This window comes from Saccopteryx bilineata, chromosome 5 (genome assembly GCF_036850765.1).
Source record: "Saccopteryx bilineata isolate mSacBil1 chromosome 5, mSacBil1_pri_phased_curated, whole genome shotgun sequence".
NCBI classification, from domain to species: domain Eukaryota; kingdom Metazoa; phylum Chordata; class Mammalia; order Chiroptera; family Emballonuridae; genus Saccopteryx; species Saccopteryx bilineata.
Genome location: NC_089494.1, coordinates 38386521 through 38406385, shown reverse-complemented (window position 1 = coordinate 38406385; position 19865 = coordinate 38386521). Strand labels below are relative to the sequence as shown.

At 43.1% G+C, this 19865-nt stretch overlaps 1 protein-coding gene across 2 annotated transcripts in view; it reads right to left on the bottom strand.

The window, feature by feature from the left end:
* SF3B1 (splicing factor 3b subunit 1) overlaps positions 1 to 19793 on the bottom strand; it is a 79085-nt gene extending 59292 nt beyond the window's left edge. The window contains exon 1 of one of the 2 annotated variants that reach the window (XM_066232744.1): positions 19654 to 19793. The gene's annotated coding sequence lies outside the window, so the exon portion shown is untranslated. The remainder of the gene's footprint in view (positions 1 to 19653) is intronic. The other variant, XM_066232743.1, reaches the window with a different exon arrangement.
* Positions 19794 to 19865: the final 72 nt, after the last annotated feature.

The window sequence follows — 19865 nt, the reverse complement described above, 5'->3', positions numbered from 1 at the left end:
GTTGCTCAGCAACTGAGCTATTTTAGCTCTTGAGCTGAGGCCATGGTGCCATTCTCAGCACCCACGGCCAACTTGATCGAATGATCCATGGCTGCAGGGCCAATTTGCTCAAATGATCCATGGCTGTGGGGGTAGGGGAGAGAGCAAAAGGGGAGGGGGTGTAGGGAGGGATAGTAAAACAGATGGTTGCTTCTCCTGTGTGCCCTGACTAGGAATCGAACCCAGGACTTCCACATGCTGGGCTGATGCTCTACTGCTGAGCCAACCAACCAGGGCGATTCAGGGGAATCTAAGATTTCAAGTCTCTTGAGCACACTAACTCAGATGTCCTAGTCCTATTTCTTGGGATTGCTATCCTTCCCAATCAGGGCACTCACTTTTTTAAAGATTTTATTTATTCATTTTTTTATTCATTTTTATAGAGAGAGGAGGGAGAGAGAGAGAGAGACAGAGAGAGAGAGACAGAGAGAGAAAGAGAGAGTTGAGTGGAGAGGAGCTGGAAGCATCAACTCCCATATGTGCCTAGACCAGGCAAGCCCGGGGTTTTGAACTGATGACCTCAGCATTTCAGATCGACACTTTATCCACTGCACCACCACAGGTCAGGCAGGGCACTCACTTTTTCCAAGAGACATGCTGAGGCTGAAAATTTTATCCACCTTTGGAGCTCTGCTACTCTTAACGTTAAGTCTGGTAATTGACCAACAGCTTTTTTTGTTCTCTGGCTGCAGAAAATAAGACTCTATATATACTACCAAAAATACCCTCCAGCTTTTACCCTTCACCTTTATTTTTTTATTATTATTATTTTTTGTATTTTTCTGAAGCTGGAAACGGGGAGAGACAGTCAGACAGACTCCCGCATGCGCCCGACCGGGATCCACCCAGCACTCCCACCAGGGGCGACGCTCTGCCCACCAGGGGCCGATGCTCTGCCCCTCTGGGGCGTCGCTCTGCCGCAACCAGAGCCACTCTAGCGCCTGGGGCAGAGGCCAAGGAGCCATCCCCAGCGCCCGGGCCATCTTTGCTCCAATGGAGCCTTGGCTGCGGGAGGGGAAGAGAGAGACAGAGAGGAAGGAGGGGGGGGGTGGAGAAGCAAATGGGTGCTTCTCCTGTGTGCCCTGGCCGGGAATCGAACTTGGGTCCCCTGCACGCCAGGCCGACGCTCCACCACTGAGCCAACCAGCCAGGGCCACCCTTCACCTTTTTTTTTTATTTTTATTCATTTTTTAGAGAGGAGAGGGAGAGAGAGAGAGAGGAGAGACAGAGAGAGAGAAGGGGGGAGGAGCTGGAAGCATCAACTCCCATATGTGCCTTGACCAGGTAAGCCCAGAGTTTCGAACCAGCGACCTCAGCATTTCCAGGTCGACGCTTTATCCACTGCGCCACCACAGGTCAGGCACCACCCTTCACCTTTAATAGTGATTAATCACTCTCATCCTTTCAGTGTCTTTCTCCCACTATCTCAACAAGTTCTATTAGCTCTTCACCTACCTCCAGTGAGAGGGTCCTCATTGGCAGCCAGACTACAGGTGATCTAGATATAAAATCCCATTTTAACCCTGGCTGGTTAGCTAGAGCATTGTCCCTACATACCAAGGTTGCAGGTTCCATCCCTGGTCAGGGTACACACAAGAATCAAACAATGAATGCATAAATAAGTGGAACAATAAATCAATGTTTCTCTCTCCCTCAAAAAATCAATGAAAGTATATATTGTTGAATCCCATTTTAGAGTTCGCTTCCTTGGATTATAGTTTGGGCTCCCTAAGACGCAGACTCTGAGATGGATATTTGCATGCAAGGAGTTTGCAGGGTACCCTCTCAGGATCTACACATCTGGGAGATAGTAGTAATCAGATGTGGGCACAGCAAGTGTTGAATTGCCAATCTACCAAACTGCCACCCAGGTGCAACAAAGACTTCAACCTATTCTAGGGGAACTCTGGAGATTGGCTGGTCCTTCAGAGTTGTCCTAAACTGGGGGCAAAGGAGTTGGGCTTTTATACTCCCATAACAAGATTTTGCATGTGAACTTCCCCAGGAAGAGAGCATGACATTGGGAGAGACAGGTCTCTTTTAACTACAAGCAATACCCAGAGAGGGATGCATCAGAGAGCTGCCACTGACAGAACGCCCAGCAGTAGCGGGAGAAAGGAAGGAATCTGGGCATCCTGCGCTTGAAGGGAGGGCAGTTAGGACGTTGTTGCTTAATGGTTATAGTTTCTGCTTAGGGTAATAAAAAGTTTGAATACAGATATTTGTAACAGTTGCACAATTTGAATGTACTTAACGCCACTTAACTGGATACAAAAAAAATGATTAAAATGGCACATTTTATGTTGTGTAGGCATACCTTGGAGATATTGTGGGTTTGGTTACAGGCCATCATAATAACAGAATAAAGTGACTTGTAATCTTTTTGCCGGTGGAGGGTCTTACCTTCAGTTTGTAAAAAAAAATGCAATACCCACGAAGCAAAACAAAATGACTGTATACATTTTCCAAAAATAAAAGGAAGAAAAAAAAAGGATGGCATCAAGATATGGCCCATAGGCTAGGCAGGCATCCCCAAACTACGGCCTGGCCCGCGGTCTGCATGAGGCCCCCTGAGGCCATTTATCCGGCCCCCCGCCGCAGCACTTCCGGAAGGGGCACCTCTTTCATTGGTGGTCAGTGAGAGGAGCACTGTATGTGGCGGCCCTCCAACGGTCTGAGGGACAGTGAACTGGCCCTCTGTGTAAAAAATTTGGGGACCCCTGGCAGAGTTTCCTATCTTTGGGTATAGGAAATTTTGGCCTGAGTGTCTACTTAACCCTGAATTCTCCATCCACCTGTGGATTCCTGGGACCATTTATGTTGACAACCAAATAGCAGGATACCCCTGCTTGTTATATATTTGCTCACTTTCTAAAAATCCCTCTAAAAATCACCTTTGACTTTATCCTTATTTTTCTACAGCTCAATGCTTCATCTCCATTGATTTTCCCTTTTTTTTTAAGGTGAGAGGAGAAGAGGTAGTGAGACAGACTCCAGCATGCACCCGGACCAGGATCCAGATCCACGCATCTGGGGCCAATGCTCCAGTACCAAGCTATTTTTAGTGTCTGAGGCTGATGCACTCCAAAGGAGCTATTCTCAGTGCCCTGGGCCCACACTTGAACCAATCATGTCACTGGCTGCAGGACTGAAAGAGGGAGAGAAGGGAGAAAGGGAGGGGGAGAAAATCAGATGGTCACTTATCCTATGTACCCTGACTGGGAATCGAACCTGGAACGTCCATATGCTAGGCTGATGCTCTATCCACTGAGCCACCAGCCAGGGCCTGATTTTCCCCCTTAAGCCTTTCCTTAGTGTGTCCTGGAACATCTAATTTGTGGTTCAAAACTTCTCTACTCCTCAATCCATTTGTGTGTGTGTGTGTGTGTCAGAGACAGAGTGAGTCAGAGAGAGGGACAGATAGGGACAAGACAGACAGGAAGGGAGAGAGATGAGAAACATCAATTCTTCATTGTGGCTCCTTAGTTGTTCATTGATTGATTTCTTATATGTGCCTTGATGGGGGGGGGTGGCTACAGCAGACCGAGAGACCCTTTGCCCGAGCCAGCGATCTTGGGCTCAAGCTGGTGAGCCTTGCTCAAAGCAGATGAGCCCACACTCAAGCTGGCAACCTCGGGGTCTCGAACCTGGTCCTCCACATCCCAGTCCAACGCTCTATCCACTGCGCCACCGCCTGGTCAGGCAATCCACTTTTTATTGTAAACATTTTTGCTTTCATTTCTTTTATGTCTTTTAGGATATAATATTGATATTTTCCAAAATATCTGTGATCAGGTCATAGTCTCTAAGAGTTTTATTTCCGCAGAGGATAGAGGGTGTTGCAGCCTATGGGGCTGAGAACAATTGCCTTGGCTGAATCTTGGCTCCCTTGTGAAGCTCCCTTATGCTGCTCATTCTTCCTCACCCATGAGCACATTTTATCTAAGAGCGGGGGTGGGTGATGGTGTGACATATCTCATATACTTTGCATACATTTATTTCTTCTTCTGACCATGGAATACTGGAGGTCTGCTTGCCTTCTTCAAAACTCAGCTATCGATGAGAAATGAGGTATTTTGGTTTTTTCTAAGTGAAAGAGAGACAGGAAGGGAGAGCAATAAGCATCAACTCATAGTTGCATCACTTTATTTGTTCATTGATTGCTTCTCATACGTGCCTTAATGGGGGGAGGGGGGCTCTAGCTAAGCCATTAACCCCTTGCTCAAGCCAGTGACCTTGGGCTTCAAGCCAGCAACCATGGGATCATGTTGATGATTCTGTGCTCAAGCCAGTGACCTTGGGGCATTGGACCTGGGTCCTCAGTGTCCCAGGTTGATACTCTATCCATTGCACCACCACCAGCCAGGCATTTTTTTAAAGATTTTATTTGTTTATTTTTAGATTTTATTTATTCATTTTTAGAGAGAGAAGAGAGAGAGAGAAGGGGCTGAGGAGCAGAAAGCATCAACTCCCATATGTGCTTTAATCAGGGAAGCCCAGGGTTTTGAACCAGTGACCTCAGCATTCCAGGTAAACAACTTATCCATTGCACCACCACAGGTCAGGCAAGATTTTATATATTGATTTTAGAGAGAGGGGGGAGAGAGAGAGAGAGAGAGAGAGAAAGGGGTGGGGAGGAACAGGAAGCCCCTAATAATATCTAACCTCTATGAATTTGCCTTTTCAAAACATTTCATATATATGAACTCATACAGTACTTGTCTTTTTGTATCTGGCTTATTTCATTTACTATAATATTTTCAAGGTTCTTCCATGCTATAGTATATGTCAGAAGAACTTCATTCCCTTTCAAGGTTGAATAATTTTGTTTGTATATACATTTTTTAATCCATTCTTCTATTGGTGGACACTTGGATTATTTCTACCTTTTGGCTATCCTGTTAACACTGGTGTACCAATACCTCTGAGTCTTTGTTTTCAATTATTTTGTACAAAATACCTAGGAGTTGAATTGCTGACTCATAGAATTCCATGTTTAACTTTTTGAGGAGCCACCAAACTGTTTTCCACAACAGCACTAACACTTTACATTCCCACAACCAATGTACAAAAAATCCAGTTCTGCACATCCTCACCAACACTTATTTTGTTTTTTTATTCTTTTTTTAAATTTTTATTTATTCATTTTAGAGAGGAGAGAGAGAGAGAGAGGAGAGACAGGGGGGAGGAGCTGGAAGCATCAACTCCCATATGTGCCTGACCAGGAAAGCCCAGGGTTTTGAACCGGCGACCTCAGCATTTCCAGGTCGACGCTTTATCCACTGCGCCACCACAGGTCAGGCTATTTTGTTTTTGTTTTTTAAATAGCTATTCTAGTAGCTATGAAATGGCATTTCACTATAGTTTTGATTTACAATTCCATATTGGCTAAGAATATTGACCATCTTTTCAGGTGTTTATTTATCATCTGTGTATCTTCTCTGGAGAAATGTCTATTCAAGTCTTTTGCCCATTTTTTAATTGAGTTGGGTTTTTTGTTAAGTTGTAGCAGTTCTTATATATTTTGGATATTTAATGCCTTATCAGATATATGATTTATAAATTATTTTTCCCATTCTATATGTGAGATCATAAAAATGTATTTTTAATGGTCTCTGCCCCCAGTTCCTAGCACAGGGCTCCTAAAACTCTTGTCAATCCCTCAGTGATAAGGGCAATAGGAGTATCTCTTGTTCTAATAGTTGTCTTTGACTCTACCCCTGACACAAGACTAAAAACATCCTGTGGTCTGACCAGGCAGTGGCACAGTGGATAGAGCATTGGACTGGGATGCAGAGAACCAGGTTCGAAACTCCAAGGTCGCTGGCTTGAGCGCGGGCCCATCTGGCTTGAGTGCAGGTTCACCAGTTTGAGCACGGGGTCGCTGGCTTGAACGTGGGATCAAAGACATAACCCCAAGGTCGCTAGCTTGAAGCCCAAGGTCACTGGCTTGAGCAAAGGGTCGCTTGCTCTGCAGGAGCCCCCTGGTCAAGGCACATATGAGAAAGTACTCAATGAACAACTAAGGTGCCACAATGAAGAATTGATGCTTCTCATCTCTCTCCCTTCCTGTCTGTTTGTCCCTACCTGTCCCTCTCTCTGTCAAAAAAAAAAAGCCAGTATGAACAAGAAGCTTCCTGATAAAAATCAGACTTTAATTAAAAGGATAAAAGATGAAAGAAGGCCTGTATAAGAAAAATCAGGAGCTTCTGTGTTGGCAACCATGTAGAAATTGGGAAGAGCGGCACATTCAGAGAATATGAAAGCTCCAAACCCCTTTCTACATCCCATACCTTGCCCTGCACATTTCTTCAGTCAGGCTGTCCCTGAGTTACATCCTTTTATGGTAAACTGATCATCTAAGGACATACTGAATAAAGATGCTGGGGAATGTGCAAATGCCTTGAACTGCAGAAGGGAGATACTACTACATGACTGTCTTGTCTATATACTGATATATAAAGATTGCACTGATAAATAGTTGGAAGTAAATAGATCTTGCTATGAGAACCCTTCAAATTAAGCATCAGATTTCTGTTTTTTAGGTTTTGTTTTTCTTTTTTTTTTCTTATCGTTTGAAGATGCTTGAAAAACTGAAAGGGTATCAGGATCTATCTGTGGAAAAACAAACAAAAATGAAGGCATGCTCAACCAGAAATAGAATTCTCTGAGAGTCAGTAATATAGAGATGGGCAATCATATGGGGGAAAAAAATATCCTGCTGATGAAAGGGCAATTACCACAAAACTGAGTGCACCAAACATACACATAAAGGGCACACAGGGATTTTGAAAATTTTGCACATCCCTTAATAGTAGTTACCTACATAGGTAACACGGATATTTTGTACTCAGACACCAAAGTTGACAGACGTAAAAGTTCATTTACTATAAAGTTCTCTAAAGCTGTAAAACTAGTTGTGTTTTGATTATTTAGTTTAGGATCCGTTTATTTTCCTCAATATGATGTTTCTGCATTCATCTGTTGTTAAATTGAAGACCACAAAATTTACTTTTTATAAATTAAAATTTTAAATGTGAAACCAAGAAATGTTAACAGGCAGTAAAACATTTTTTGAATGTAGACCACATTCTTTTATTTTCTTCACTAGAGTAGAAAATAGACGTCTATATAAGAAAGCTAAAATGTTAATATTTTTATTTTGTTTTTCTATCATTTGTTTTTGCTTAGTTGTATTCCATACTTCTTTCCTCTGTTGCTACCTTTTTTAAGTCATGTGCTTCTGTGGTGGTTTTTTCAAGGGTGGTTACCATTAAATAATGGAAAGGGTACCTACCATATTCAGTGTAGTACACTATTTTATGAGTGCTTCTGCATTTCATCATCCTTTGCTACTGATAATCTCCAACCCCCCCCCCTTTTTTTTTGTTTTTGTTGTCACAGTTTAAATTTGATTTTATTGTGTTCTTGGTGGAGCTTTTACTTGTGGTTTTGTTTTGTTCTTTGTATCTGGTTGGAAAACCCCCTTTCCGTATTTCCTAGAGTGGGGGTTTTCTGATGAAAAATTCCCTCATCTTTTCTGTATCTGTGAATGTTTTTATTTCTCTTTTGTATTTGAAGGATAGCTTTGATGGGTATAGTAGTCTTGGCTAAAAGTTCCACTCTTTCAGGACTTTAAATATTGGGGTCCACTCTCTTCTAGCTTGTAGAGTTTCTGCTGAGAAATCTGATGATAATCTAATAGGCCTTCCTTTATATGTTATATTCTTCTTTTCCCTGGCTGCCTTGAGAATTTTTTCTTTGTCGTTGGTTTGTGCCAATTTCATTATGATGTGCCTTGGAGTAGGTTTGTTGGGGTTAAGAAAACTTGGTGTTATGTTTGCTTCTTGAATTTGAGGCTTTAGTTCTTTCCACAGAAGTTCTCGTCTATTATTTGATTATGTTCTCCATTCCATGTTCTCTCTTTTCTCCTTCTGATATACCTATTATTCTTATGTTAGTATTTTTGATGGAGTCAGACAATTCCTGTAGAGCTTTCTCATTTTTTTTAATTCTTGAGTCTATCTCTTCTTCTCTCTGTTGTGCCTCAAGTTGCTTGTCTTCTATGTCACTAATCTTATCTTCTATCTGGCCTGTTCTATTAGCTAAGCTTGTTACCTCGTTTTTCAGTTCATGAATTGAGTTTTTCATCTCTGTTTGATTTGTTTTTATAGTTTCAATTTCCTTGGTAATATATTCTGTGTTCGTTGAGTTGTTTTTTGACCTCCCAAAATTGCCTTTCTGTGTTCTCTTGTGTATCTCTGAGTATTTTTAGAATTTCTATTTTAAATACTCTGTCATTTAGCTCCAAGGTTTCCAATATATATTAAATTTTTTCTCCATTGATTTTTCCTCATATATCTGTGCTACATCTCTGTCTTTTGTATCCATGATGTTTGATTTCTTTTTCCTTAATGACATCTGAGGGTGGTTTTGTTGATAGCACTTTGTGTTCAGTGTGTGGGACTTCCAGACGCTCCAAGGATAGATTTTTCTGTCACTGGTTGAAGAACTTGTTGAAATTTTGGGGAGAGTTATCGGTAGCGCTCCTCACGGCGCCATTTCTCTGATGTCACTCATGTTAATATTTTTATTTTTTTATTTTTTATTTTTTTTACAGAGACAGAGAGTCAGAAAGAAGGACAGATGGAGACAGACAGACAGGAATGGAGAAAGATGAGAAGCATCAATCATCAGTTTTTTGTTGTGACACCTTAGTTGTTCATTGATTGCTTTCTCATATGTGCCTTGACCATGGGCCTTCAGCAGACCGAGTAACCCCTTGCTTAAGCCAGCGACCTTGGGTCGAAGCTGGTGAGCTTTGCTCTAGCCAGATGAGCCTGCGCTCAAGCTGGCGACCTCGGGGTCTCGAACCTGGGTCCTCCGCATCCCAGTCCGACATTCTGTCCACTGCGCCACTGCCTGGTCAGGCTATTAATAAATATATATTTTTTTGTATTTTTCCGAAGCCAGAAACGGGGAGGCAGTCAGACAGATTCCCGCATGCGCCTGACAGGGATCCACCCGGCACGCCCACCAGGGGGCGATGCTCTGCCCATCCGGGGCGTCGCTCTGTTGTCACCAGAGCCACGCTCGTGCCTGAGGCAGAGGCCACATAGCCATCCTCAGCACCTGGGCCAACTTTGTTCCAATGGAGCCTCGGCTGTGGGAGGGGAAGAGAAAGACAGAGAGGAAGGAGAGGGGGAGGGGTGGAGAAGCAGATGGGTGCTTCTCCTGTGTGCCCTGGCTGGGAATTGAACCCGGGACTCCTGCACGCCAGGCCGACGCTCTACCACTGAGCCAACCAGCCAGGGCCAACTGTTAATATTTTTAAATTAAAGGTTTAACAATATCAGAATGCAGCCCCAAAAGTAAAGTAAGTCACATAATTACATTTAATTAATCAAATCTAGGTTAGTCTACTGAATTATAATTTATTAAACATACTGTTTCCTCTTAAATAAAACTGCTTTACAGTTCAACAGCAATGAATAATCTTGTAGCTATGCAACCTTTTTTTTTTTTGTATTTTTTCAAAGTGAGAAGGTGGGGTAGATACCTCTGCATGCGCCCTACCGGATCCACCCAGCATGCCCACCAGGGGGCGATGCTCTGCCTATCTGGGGCTGTTGCGGTTGCAACCAGAGCCATTCTAGCACCTGAGGCTGAGGCCATGGAGCCATCCTCAGCGCCAGGGCCAACTCTGCTCCAATGGAGCCTTGGATGCAGGATGGGAAGAGAGAGAGAGAGAGAAAGAAGAGGGGGAGAGGTGGAGAAGCAGGTGGGCATTTCTCGCGTGTGCCCTGGCCAGGAATCAAACCTGGGACTCCTGCATGCCAGGCCGACGCTCTACTGCTGAGCCAACTGGCGAGGGCCAACCTTCTTTTTTTAAGCTATGCAACTTTAAAAAGAAATACGAATTATCAACAATAAGTACTGCCAGCTAAAATAACTTTGTTTTTATGTCTATTTTTGTTTGTTCTTTTCAAGTAATTATTTTACTGTACTTTGTATCTCCAGGCAGTTTTCTCACATTTGGGTTAAATATTTAGCACATTGAAAACTTAACAACTAAGGAAGAGTAGAATAAAATTTTATTTTAAAAAAAGATTTTGTTTCTTGAGTTTAGAGAGAAGAGAGAGGAGAGTGAGAGAAAGGGAGGTAGGAGCAGGAAGCATCAACTCCTAGTGGTTGCTTCCCATATGTGCCTTGACCAGGCAAGCCCGGGGTTTGGAATTGGTGGCCTCAGTGTTCCAGGTTGATACTTTATCCACTGCGCCACCACAGGTCAGGCTGAAATTTTCTTGAGTAGAAAAAGGAAATTTAAAAGTGGCAGAAATCTATTAGAATAATGTAAGAAAGGGTAAACTCTCAATGAGCTGAGGCTTATGATAAAATACTAAGAAAAATAAGGCTTTTGTTTGGAGCAGGAATAATGAAAATAGTTCCGTTGCTTGAGGTAGATGAACTCCCCAATTCATTTCTTTTATATTAAGAAAAATAATCCCAAAACTAAAAAAGGGAAAAAATATGAGTGAAAGGGAAATGGGCTTAGTTTAAATGAGATGACAGTAAGAGAGTAACTGACAGCTTTAAGTGAGGACAGGTGTCCTGGCCTAAACCAATCACATTCCAGGCCACAATAGAACTTAATAAGGTAACAAAAGCACTTTTGAGAGCATCTCAACAAAATGTAGTACTTGTGGATAACACAAGATCTGAAACCCACATTATATACAAACTACCTAAAGAAAAAATGTTTCACACCAAAAAGAAAAAATGTAAGAATAAAAACTGTCTCAGACCTTTCAAACAGCAACCGTAATATATTTTGCCTATTTTCTTCATAATCACAGAAATACCACAGAACCCCTGCAGGTCAGCTGCTTTATACTCCAGTGCTAGGAGAAAGATACATAGAAACAATTAAAATACAAGAGGTTAGAATAGATAGACATGTTTGCAGTATCTTAGGACTATACAGAAATATCAAATCATGCTATCTATAACTATAGCTAATTCCTAAGGTGAGATTTCCTGGGTGGGGGGGACACTGAAAGAGTTAGCCAGGTGAAAGGGCATAGAGGAGACAGGGTGCAAATAGGAAGGAGGGCCCTCCAGGAAAAGAGAATCATATGGACAACAAACACCACAGTGTCTGTAGAAGATCTAGCAGTTCTGTGTGGCTGGATGTCACAATGTGTGGCAGGGAGTAGCAAAAGGGGAATTCTAGGCTTTGATGAGAGACTGGTCATATAACCAGGAAAAATCCATTTTTTAAAAATGAACTCTGATTGCCCTAAACTAATAATTTCTGGATCTGGGAAACTGAGAAGAGCCCCTAAATGATGTTGTCATTGTAGCCATCCCTATACTGTATAGCCAATTATCCCCGTTTCTCTTGTTCAAACTTCTAGTGCAGTGGTAGTCAACCTGGTCCCTACCGCCCACTAGTGGGTGTTCCAGCTTTCATGGTGGGCGGTAGCGGAGCAACCAAAGTATAAATAAAAAGATAGATTTAACTACAGTAAGTTGTTTTATAAAGATTTATTCTGGGCCTGACCAGGTGGTGGCGCAGTGGATAGAGCGTCGGACTGGGATGCGGAAGGACCCAGGTTCGAGATCCCGAGGTCGCCAGCTTGAGCGCGGGCTCATCTGGCTTGAGCAAAAAGCTCACCAGCTTGGACCCAAGGTTGCTGGCTCCAGCGAGGGGTTACTCAGTCTGCTGAAGGCCCGCGGTCAAGGCACATATGAGAAAGCAATCAATGAACAACTAAGAAGTCGCAACGCGCAACGAAAAACTAATGATTGATGCTTCTCATCTCTCTCCATTCCTGTCTGTCTGTCCCTGTCTATCTCTGCCTCTGTAAAAAAAAAAAAAAAAAAAAAAAGATTTATTCTGGGCCTGACCTGTGGTGGCGCAGTGGATAAAGCATTGACCTGGAAATGCTGAGGTCGCCGGTTCGAAACCCTGGGCTTGCCTGGTCAAGGCACATATGGGAGTTGATGCTTCCAGCTCCTCCCCCCTTCCCTCTCTCTCTCTCTCTCTCCTCTCTGTCTCTCCCTCTCCTCTCTAAAATGAATAAATAAAAAAATTAAAAAAAAAAGATTTATCCTGCCAAACTTAGTGAAAATCCGACATAAAGTACCTGGTAAGTAATTATTATTATATGCTTTAACTTTTTTTTTTTTTTTTACGGAGACAGAGAGTCAGAGAGAGGGATAGACAGGGACAGACAAACAGGAACAGAGAGATGAGAAGCATCAATCATTAGTTTTTTGTTGCACACTGTGACACCTTAGTTGTTCATTGATTGCTTTCTCACATGTGCCTTGACCGCGGGCCTTCAGCAGACCGAGTAACCCCTTGCTTGAGCCAACGACCTTGGGTCCAAGCTGGTGAGCTTTTGCTCAAACCAGATGAGTCTGCTCTAAAGCTGGCGACCTCGGGGTCTCGAACCTAGGTCCTCGGCATCCCAGTTCGACGCTCTATCCACTGTGCCACTGCCTGGTCAGGCTATATGCTTTAACTTGCTATAACTCTACTTTATAAATTTTATAAAGTAAAGTTACTTCCCTACTTTATACATCACCATTACTGTGGACCTGGTGGGTGGTCAGAAAATTTTACTAACAGAAATACAAAAGTGAGCGGCAGGTATAAAAAGGTTGACTACCCCTGTTCTAGTTTTAATCACTTGCTCAAATTTCTAGTTTGATTTACTCTAGTTGAGCTGTTTTTAAAACATCTATTTTAGTATAACAAGATTGCTGCCACATCTTTCAAGAAGTCGTATAGAGAGCCCTGACAGAGTACCTTGGTTGGCTACAGCAATGTCCTGACATGCCAAAGTTGTGGGTTCAATCCTCCGATCAGGGCACATTCAAGCATCAACCAATGATCCTGACCAGTAGTGGCACAGCGGATAGAGCGTCGACCTGGAACTCTGAGGTCCCTGGTTCGAAATCTCGAGGTTCCTGGCTTGAGCATGGGCTCATCAGCTTGAGTGCAGGCTTGACAGCTTGAGTTTGGGGTTGCTGGCTTGAGCGCAGGATCAACATGATCCCAAGCTCGCTGGCTTGAGCCTGAAGGTTGCTGGCTTAAGCAAAGGGTCACTGGCTCAGCTTAAGCCCCCCACCCCATTAAGGCACATATGAGAAGCAATCAACGAACAACTAACATGAAGCAACTACCAGTTGTTGCTTCTCATCTCTCTTCCTCTCTCTCTCTCTCAAAAAAAATCAATAAATTTTTTTTTTAAATATTCAACCAATGAATGCAATGGATGCAATGAATGCATGGGTGAATAGAACAAGTTGATATTTCTTTCTCTAAAGTCAATAAATAAATAAATAATTTTTAAACACTATGTTTCTTTTTTTTTAGATTTATTGATTTTTTAAAAATTTATTCATTATAGAGAGGGGAAAGAGAGAGAGAGAAGGGGGGAGGAGCAGGAAGCATCAACTCCCATATGTGCCTTGACCAGGCAAGCCCAGAGTTTTGAACCAGCAACCTCAGCGTTTCCAGGTTGACGCTTTATCCACTGCGCCACCACAGGTCAGGCGATTTATTGATTTTAGAGAGGAGAGAGAGAAAGGCAGAGGTGAGAAGCAGAAAGCATCAACTCATAGCTGCTTCTCTCATGTGACTTGATTGGGCAATTCCGGGATTTCAAACCAGTGACCTCAATATTCCAGGTTGACGCTTTATCCACTGCGCCACCACAGGTCAGGCAATAAATAAATTTTTAAAAAATCATTTGGTATAAAAGCATTCTGAAGACAGAAAATAAGGGTGTACTTACTGGCTAGTTATATAAGTACTTAACATTTCTAAACCTGTTTCCTGGGGTCTTAGTAAATGTGGTAAAAGAGTGAATCAAAAAGGCCTCATTGCACCACCTCAGATGAACGAATATCAATCATTGCTTGTTCCTTAGACATCTTGAGTCCAGCTCCGTGGGGTTTGGGAATACGAGGGTGGGTCTTCTCCACCCTTCTCAGGCACTAGCACCAGCCAAGCAGTGCCCTTCTCCTTCACCATCCCCCCAGTTAGGTTAGGTTCCAGCATTTTGGGACCCCTCCACCAAGTTTGTAAGTTCTAATAGTTCCAACTTTTTGTTTCCCCAGTGCTAGGGGAGTGTGCAGAAAAGTCAGGCCTACCTGTTGTCCTCTGAAAAACCTGCTTACAAGGTTGGCTCTTGGCTGGCATTTGGGAACTTGGATTGCAGGAGGGTCCCCATCATCCCCAGAACCAGTTAAGACTGTCTCACTGTGCCTCAAGTGTGCAGGCAATATGGTTTATACTGAACGTCAGCTTTCCTTGTGGAGTCTGAAATTTGGGTATGAACCAGGTAGAGGGTGTCTATGTCGTCAGCCCCAAGTAAAAAACCGAGCATAGACTCTAAAGCTGGCCAAGTCTCTGGTTGGCAACATTTTACATGTCAGGACTTGTCAGAATAATTAAGCCGGTCCTGTGTGATTCTAGGACTTCACTGAGAAGGGGTCCTTGAAGTTTGCACCTGGTTCCCCGCAGACATCTCATATGTTCCTCTTTTTAAATGTTTATTTTATTGATTTTTAGAGAGAGGGAGGGAGAGAGAGGGAGACAGGAACATCAATTTGTTCCTGTATGTGCCCTGACCAGGGATCGAACTGGCAACCTCTGATGTTCTAACCAACTGAGCTATCTGGCCAGGGCCCATATGTTCCCTTTCCTTTTACTAATTTTGCTTTGTATCCTCTCACTGTAAAAAATCACAGCTGAGTACAACTCTGTGTTGAGTCCTGTGAGTCCTCTTAGCAAATTGTTGAACCTACTGGTGATCTTGAAAACATGAGGTGCTACCTACTTCTTGCAGTTACTATTACTTTCATATCTCAGTATCCTCTTTTTGTCACCATACTTCTCCAATCCCTGTTTAACAATATTCTTATATTAATTTTTCTTTTCAAATAACTAATTTTAGCCTGACCTGTGATGGTGCAGCAGATAAAGCGTCAACCTAGAACACCGGTTCAAAACCCTGGGCTTGCCTGGTCAAGGCATATATGGGAATTGATGCTTCCTGCTTCTCCCCCTTCTGCCTCTTTCTCTAAAAATGAACAAATGAAAAATATATTTAAATAATAAATAAAATAAAATAACAGTAATCAGACTGAGATGTAGAGGACCCAGGTTCGAAACCCCAAAGTAGCCAGCTTGAGCGCCAGCTCATCTGGCTTGAGCACGGGCTCACCAGCTTGAGCACGGGGTCATTGGCTTGAGCGTGAAATCATAGACATGACCCCATGATCGCTGGCTTGAGCCCAGAGGTCGCTGGCTTGAGCAAGGGGTCACTCACTCTTCTGTAGCCTCCCAGTCAAGGCACATATGAGAAAGCAATCAATGAAGAACTAAGGAGCCACAATGAAGAATTGATCTTCTCATCTCTCCCCCTTTCTGTCTGTCTGTCCCTATCTGTCCCTCTCTGTCTCTGTCACAACAAATAAAAAAATACAGTAATTTTTCTGACTGGTCCCAGACTAACAAAGCCAGTCAAACTGTCTAGTAATCTCCTTTGATAGTCTAGTTTTTATCAGAAACTAACATCCATAACATTAGTAATCTCTTGTAACTCAGTTACAGATCAGTCAAGGAGAGTGTTCTTTCATCTAAACATTTCATGAAGATAATCCCTGTATAAAATCGCTGAGCATACTACAAAGATTATTCATTGATCTAAAAAGTGAAAGACATAGCTGGCTGGTTAGCTCAGTGGTAGAGCGTCGGCCTGGCGTGTGGGAGTCCCAGGTTTGATTCCCGGCCAGGGCACACAGGAGAAGCGCCCATCTGCTTCTCCACCCCTCCCCCTCTCCTTCCGCTCTGTCTCTCTCTTCCCCTCCCGCAGCCAGGGCTCCATTGGAGCAAAGATGGCCCGGGCGCTGGGGATGGCTCCATGGCCTCTGCCTCAGGCACTAGAATGGCTCTGAGTGCAGCAGAGCGACGCCCCAGATGGGCAGAGCATCGCCCCCTGGTGGGCATGCCAGGTGGATCCCGGTCGGGCGCATGAGGGAGTCTGTCTGACTGCCTCCCCATTTCCAACTTCAGAAAAATACAAATAAATAAATAAATAAATAAATAAAAAGTGAAAGACAGAAAAAAATATATGTATGTAGGTTTTATTAAGGAGAATTTCAAACATCCATAAAAATTAGATATACTATTATAAACTCTCCCTCATCCAGTGCAATAACTATCAGCAAATGATTGATGTTGTTCCATTTATTTTATTCCTCTACCCATACTAGATTACTTAAAGCAAACTGCAGACATATTTCACCTGTAAAATCTTCAATATAATTCTCTACTGAAGTAGAAAATTCAGGGCCCTGGCCAGTGGCTTAGAGAATAAAGGTCTGGCCTGGCATATGGATGTCCTGGGTTCCATCCCTAGTCCAGGCACACAGGAGAGGTGACCATCTGCTTCTCTCCTCCTCCCTCTCTTCCTTCTCTCCCTTTTCCCTTCCTGTAGCCAGTGGCTCAACTGAGTGTGGCCCCAGGTACTGAAGATAGCTCGGTTGGTCCAAGCACATCAGCCTCAGATGCTAAAAATAGCTCGGTACTTGAGCATCATCCCCAGAGGGGTTTGCCAAGTGGATCCAGGTTAGAGAGCATGTGGGAGTATGCCTCACTATTTCCCCTTCTCTCACCTAAAAAAGAATTAAAAAAAGAAATTTCAGTCAAATTTCCCAGTCCAGTGTATGCCTTTTTATAGTTTTGTTCAAAACAAAATCCAAATAGTGCCCCTTAAATCCTTTAAAACTACAACAGTACCCCCTTCCTCATTCTTTACTTGGCATTTATTTGAAGAAGTTAAATCATTTGTCTTAAACAATTTCCCATATTCTGTATTTAGAAGATTGTATCCCCTTGTGTCAGTTAACATGTTTTTCTATTCTCTATGTAAATTAGTATATTTAAAAGATTGAAAAATAAATATATAAAAGCTTGACCAGTTTAGATTCAATTCTTTTGGCAAGAATATTTAATATGTGGTGTTGTGTCAAATATATTTGTGACAGCATAGTTGGTTTAGACTCTCAGATGCTGCTTCCCACAGCTCTGGGTTGTTTTAATTTACTACCAATCTTTCCATATTGTATAGACCTTTTAACCCCCAGTTTATGGAAGTACTGTCATCTACTGAAAATGAACCAGAGTTTATTATCACCTTTAAGCTTATGACATATTATTCTTTCCTGTGCCGAGAAGTCAAATGAGTACCATACACTGTCATCTGTTATAAAGATTCCGTTAGCCCTGGCTGGGTAGCTCAGTTGGTTAAAGTGTTGTCCTGATGCACCAAGGTTGTGGGTTTACCCCACCTGCCGAGGTCAGGGCACACACGAGAATCAATCAATGATTGATGTGAAACAATAAATCGATGTTTCTCTCTCTCTTTCTCCCTTCCTCTCTAAAAAGCAATAAATTAAAAAATAAATAGAGTCCAACCTGTGGTGGCACAGTGGATAAATAGGTGACCTAGAATGCTGAGGTCTCCAGTTTGAAGCCCTGGGCTTGCCCGGTCAAGGCACATATGGAAAGCAGCTACTATGATTGATGTTTCTGGCTCCTCCCCCACTTCTCTCTCTCTTTCCTCTCTCTAAAATCAATAAATAAAATCTTTAAAAATAAAATAAATAAAGATTCCTTTATTTGCCTTTTACATTTTTTAAAAATTGGGAACCTATTCAATTGGGTAGCCCAATTCAGTAGGTATTTTCACATGTCTAGGAAGAGGTGAATGAGAAAATGTTCCATGAATTTAATAAAAGGAGGCCTTATATTAAGTATGTGTAAAGTACATCATGTACTAAAAATATGTTTAACAGGCCTTCTAGTTATCAATGCCAATAGTTTGAAATAAAATTTAGTAGCAAGTGGCAGTGTAATGCCTATAATTTGTAAGCACTGGTAACCAGTATGGTTTTTGAGCAGGTAAGTTATATGATGAAAATGTGATTTACGGCCCTGGCTGTTTGACTCAGTGGTAGAGCGTCAGCCTGGCATGCAGGAGTCCCAGGTTCGATTCCCGGCCAGAAACACAGAAGAAGCGCCCATCTGCTTCTCCACCCCTCCCCCTCTCCTTCCTCTCTGTCTCTCTCTTCCCCTCCTGCAGCGGAGGCTCCATTGGAGCAAAGTTGGCCCGGGCGCTGAGGATGGCTTCATGGCCTCTGCCTCAGGTGCTGGAATGGCTCTGGTTGCAACAGAGTAACACCCCAGATGGGCAGGGCATCGCCCCCTGGTGGGCATGCCGGGTGGATCCCGGTCGGGCGCATGTGGGAGTCTGTCTGACTGCCTCCCTGTTTCCAACTTCAGAAAAATACCAAAAAATAAGAAAAAAAGAAAAAAAAAGAAAATGTGTTTTAAAGGAAGACATTGCTGGAAATATTTAGGGTTTAAGGCAAGAAAGAACAGGGATTGTGAATTTCAAGGTAATCTGATATAGAATTGTTTGAATAGAGCTATAGAACCACCTGAATCAACAAGTTCATCCAGTGTTGTATTTAAAAGTGTTTGACAAACGTTGTTGCTGGGGGTTTCAACTCCACAAAGCATCTAGTAAGGAAGGGATGACTGCAATGAACAAAGCAAGAGTAAAATATAACAATCACACATATTCACAGCAACTAATACTTCTGTGTCTGTAAATAAGATCATGTCACTGATCTACCCTCAAACTCAAATGACTTCCCCTCACACTTGGAATAAAATCCAAAGTTGGTGCCACGATCTCCCAGGCACTCTGATAGAGCCCTCACCACCTCTGATCACATTTGCTACCACTCTCTTCACTCACTGTGATACAAGGCACTTGTCGTCACAAAACAGAGCAAGGCTGTTCCTGCCTGGGCCCTTTACACTTGCTTTTTTGCCTCCACCTTAAGTAACTGTCCCCCACCCCCAAATATTCACATAATTCACTTCCTCACTTTATTTGGCCTTTGTTCAGTATCAGCTCCTTAGAGGCCCACCTGACCACCGTATGTATTAATTGCACCTTACCCCTTTCCATCTCTTTACCCTTCTTTACTTTTTCTACAGCACACGATAATATGACATTGCATTACATACTAATTAATGCATTTCCCTCTCTAAAATTAAGTTCTGACGGTAAAGACTTTTGTTTATTTATCCAGCACCTAAAGCTGCAAAAGAGTAAGCGCCCCCCAAATTTGTTAAAAACACATTATGCAGTAGGTAGTATTGCCATCCTCGGTTTACAGAAAACTATGATGTACAAAGGTAAAATAAGGACCTGGGATCAAAAGGAGGGAAAAAAATGTCAGGACTTGACGACTGATTCTTTAAATGGGTGAATCAAAGCAAACTTGTCTGGTTTGTATGGAGTAAGGGAAACCCAAACCCCACACAAACGCCTCTTAAAATGTCCACGCAGGAAGAACGCACTTAGAACGTAGGTCCTTCCCTAAGGACGTGACCTTATGTTGCCCTCGCAACAATCCCGCGCGGTAAGAACGCCAGGTATCGCATTACGATCATTAACAACAAGACTGACAGCCAGACTTGGCAGCCAGCAGCGATGGCTGGTCCGGCTCAGCACTCACCGCTCTGGACAGTTACATAATTAACAGAGAACTTCCGCTTCCTCCCGCCCCTGGGATGAGCTCTCGTGCTGGGCCTCGCGAACGAAAGCAGTGCCGGAGAGAACCGCGGCGGTTGGCGAATCTCGGGAAGAGTTCCAGCGCGGGAGGTGTGGTAAACGGTCACCCAGTATTAACGTGAGGCGCCGGAGCGCGCGGCGAGACCCAGAGGCCGG